Genomic DNA, 4444 nt, shown 5'->3' with positions numbered 1-4444 from the left:
AAAGAAGGCTACAGAACGGCGGGAAACACTTTTCTGCACGCGGGTTCTCCATAACAACAGAACACTCCGTCGTGCAAAAGAGCTCCAATTCGGCGGGAACATAATTTAGCCGTGCCGAAGCACACACATTAAAAAATCCACAACTTTGGGTTGTGACAACCACAATATCTGAACAAATCAGACTAAAAAGTACAAGCAATAGCAACAATTCTCTAAAGTGCAGGAGAAATAGGTTGATTTTAGAATGTGTATATGAAGAACTTACTGAAGGAAAACCAATTCAGCTTTCAATTCTGACTATAATGAGGTCCTCTATAATTTTGTTTTTAACTTCAGGAGGTAACATTGTTTACTTTTATGATTCTGTTGATATAAATGTTGCTTACTGGGCAAAACTTTGATGAATGCCTAAAACTCAGTGGCTTTCAATGAAAGTGGAAATACTCATTAAAGATACTTTGACACATGTCAATATCTTTTAAAGACCTTATATTTTTCCTCAAAAATCCTGTTTCCCCCCTCCCTCCATCCCACTCAAGATGTGGTTTTACATGCATGTATCTCAGAAGTTTTCTGGAAGCTCCTTGCCTTTAAAAAACAGACGCACAATCTTAAGTCTCAAGATGTGCTCCCCACCCCACCCCAACTCATTCCTATTCAATCATTGTCAGTTTTCTAAGTACCTTTTGAAACATATTACAAAAGCTTTCAACAGATCTGCAACCAGCAGGCCTGGGGCACACTTCAAGACACTCTCAACCTTGTACCTAGGCATTGAGATATGTCTTCTATAAAGAACAATTTGATTTATGATCAGCTGTCTGAACAGTTGCCCCTTTTGAATGCCCTGCATATTGGAAAGTGAGCATATAAGAGTTCTTAGTCAAGATTCAGGCCAGAAACAGCTATTTAAGTGTAGGGGGAAAGGCTTGACCTTTTCATGAGGTCAGATGAAAGCTGACTTTTATTACATGGATTGTGTTGGTCTGAACCATATGTTAGAAAGACAGGAAGCAGAAAGCACAACTACTGAATGCCAGGAACAGACCCAAGAAACTGACTTCCCAGACCTTTACTGAGAGACATAGCTACCAGAGCTATGGCTCCCCAGGAAAAAAAAAAAACAAAAGCAAACAAACTTAAAAAAAAAAAGAAAGAAACAAGGGGAAAAAAATCTCTATTCTGCACTGGGACAAAATTGAGTCATTTCTCTCTTTTTTTTTTAAACTCAGAGCAAGACCCCCGGAAAGGAAACTCAGATTCAACTACTTGGGTATCCTACAGCCTGGGTGAGAGCCTTAACCAGTAGGTTACTAAAGCCATCTTTATCCATCTGGTCCAATTAATTGTTCATAGTGTTGCCCAGAGCTCTCAGAAAAGAGGCTGAGACCCACTCCATTGTAACTTATAGTCTGGTGTTTAAGGCATTCACCTTCAATGTGGGAAACCCAGGTTCAAGTCCCTGCTTTAATCAGAGCACAGTAAGTTTTGAAAAATATGAACACTTCAAGGTCTAGTAAATGAAGATTCTATTGTTAAAGTATGGGATTCATAACCAAAGGGAGTAGTGAGCCTACATTTGTCACATAGGTGGGGAGCCTACACAGTATCTCTATTGTGAGGTCAAAAGTTTACGTACTCCTGTCCACTCCTAAAAAGTCTGGAGTTACTTTAAAAAATAAAAAATAAAAGCCACCCTTGAATTGAGCACTTTGAAAGGCTATAGAAGGTAAACTTCCAGAAACTGACTTCAGTAAGATTCACAGGGCATTAGAGTATCTGCAGTCAAGTCACAGACTATTTTTAACAGCAAATATCTATAGCCTAAGTAGAGCTCAGGTGGTTAAACTCCTGAAACTCCTTATTGTTCTCTGGACATGTACCAATTTGAATAAATGTGATTGCTGCAGTTGATTCTCTTTTTTTTTTTCCTTTTAACCCATAGAAGACTGTCATGGGGAAGAATCCCTTGGGGTGGCCATGATGCCCCCGTTGGCTCCTTGACCATGCCAGCTCCGTCCCAAAGACACCATCTTATTTTCTTGCCACACCTTGCTGTTAAATAATAAAGCAGGAGGCTAACCACAGGTCTTCACGTGGCCCTGATCCAATGATCTTCAAAAGAATTGGTCCTTAGGCCCTTTGTCAGATCTCACCCCCAATACTGCCACATGGGGTACCTCAAGCCTTATGGGGTAATTGTGTGGCTCCAAGACCTTCCCTTTACCACACCCCATGCCTCACAGCTGTTACACAGATGTTATTCCCTCTGTTGGGGCCTCCACCTATTTGGCTTCCTCCCCCTTAATCTGGCTAGGCCTTCTAGACTAGGTCCACTGTGTCAGACCTGACTCCAAGGCGCTAGTTCCAACTGACCTGTTTCTGGCACCGGGCTCTCCAGCCCCCCTTGTCTCTGCTGCACCCCTCTGGCACCAGGCCCTCCAGCACTGTGCCTCACACCCTCTGTCCATTGCAGGCTTTTCTAACCACTCGAGCCCTGCACCCACTTCTGGCAGGGCCCAAGATGATTGCATGCCTCCTCTGGGCACTAATGAGGTCTCCATACCTCCCTTTACAGCCTCATCCCAAACCTCCATTACAAACAGTAACACAAACATAAGTACCTAGGCTATAACGTAACACTAACAATAAAGGCAGCACTCTACCCCTTTAAGAGGGCAAGTTTCCACCCTTACAATAGCATGCTCCTTAGTCCTGGGTACCTCAGGAAGCTCCTGAAGTCTTACTGCACTTAGAAGTAGCAAAACAGACAGCAAAATGCTATGCGGTCATTTTCTTGTGCAGGAACTCCTTCTCCTAGCAGTTGCCTGAGAAAGTACACCCTGCTAGCCCCATCCCTGAACTTATATGTTCCCAAGGCCCTGTCTCCTTCCCATCAGTTGACTGCCTGCAGGTGATGGCTAATTAGCTCTATCCTGATACTCAGGCAACCTGCAGCTGTGGAGCTCTATCTAGCCTGCAGGGTCCCTTTGCTAGGCTGCTTCTTCCCTTAGAGGAACAGGCACAGCTTAGTGCCCTGCGGCATAGAGCACAGCTATTGCTGCTCATTTAGGATTCTAGGCATGTGTGGCTCCCACTATTTTGTGGTCAAAATTTTGAAACACACAAGTAGCTTTTCACCTGGTGTAGGTTGCCATCAAAGTCATGTCCATAAACATACTGTAGTTCCAGGAATAGTTCGCTTGGGTATCAGAAGTGACAGCACACGGTATTCTTCTCGGTCTATCCTGCTTACAGTATCTAAGCTGGTTCAGGTACATCTGCACACCATTATATTGGGTGTAAAGACATAGTCCAAGTATTCATTTACTATGGGTACAGTGGTATGCCTGTGGAGATTGGTGGACCAAGCAATACAGCCCCTATAACTGAATTGGAGTACTAAAACTATTAAAATTTGGTGTCCCTTGTTAGAACAATCACCATTTCTGCTCCTGAACATCCCAAGATACTAAGTAATTTACAGGATTTGCTGCAAAAAGTTCTCTCTCCTAGGAAAATGAGCACTCAAGCCTTTCAGTAGAGCCTCTATTTTGAAAATATGTTGCATAACTTATTCCTATAGCAGTACTGGAGCGTGACTACTCTTATACCATCTCTCAGATTCCTTTGCAAATCCCGCCCCCAAACTGCAGATTCAAAGAGTAGTGTCAGGAACAATACATTTTTTAGGGCTTTCAAAATTTTAGTAAAGTTCAGCCCCTGGGAGCAGCCTAGCCTGCCCCTTGTAACTCGCCTGAACATTAAGACACAAGGTTAAGGTTCACCCTCACCCATCACCTGCCCTAGGTAGTGTACTAAGTACTCATCTGACCTAAGCAAGACAAAATAAAAAAAGTGACTCTACTACACCAATTTCCTGTCTCTGTGGACCACAATAAGCATGAGGAAGAGAGCAGAGACAAGGAGTGTGTAAGATTCCTAGAAGTACTCTCCTTGAGTTTCCTGTACCTGTGTAGCAGAGGTTTTCAAGGAATCAGTTTCCCCACTATTTGCTGTTCCTGTGATTCAGGTAGGCAGAGCAGCAAGATAATTTAGACAGGAGGGGGTGATGTGTGGCATGAGGTGATTGAAAGTGAGCCAAAATGGAGATGTACACGTATACAAGCAGTATTTTGTGTTTACATGGGTAAGAAGTAGAGCATAAAATATGATACCTACCTGCTATTGAATCATCACCATTTACTATGTAGTCTGAATATTTAATGTAGCAGCAATGTTCTAGGGTTTTAGGTGCTAGAGTAATACAACTAATGAATAAATAACTTGTCCAGTGTAGACCCATCCAGAAACTCTGGACTTGAGTATTAATTGTATGTGTCAGATTGACACACAAATCTAGTCACCTCATGAGGAGAACACTCCTAATTAGCTGTCAGCTCTGTAGGTGGCATATCAACAGAAGCAGGCAAGGGTATAGGCA

The sequence above is a fragment of the Alligator sinensis genome, unplaced genomic scaffold (genome assembly GCF_000455745.1).
Source record: "Alligator sinensis unplaced genomic scaffold, ASM45574v1 scaffold395_1, whole genome shotgun sequence".
In the NCBI taxonomy this organism is placed as follows: Eukaryota; Metazoa; Chordata; order Crocodylia; family Alligatoridae; genus Alligator; species Alligator sinensis.
This window is presented reverse-complemented; position numbering follows the sequence as displayed.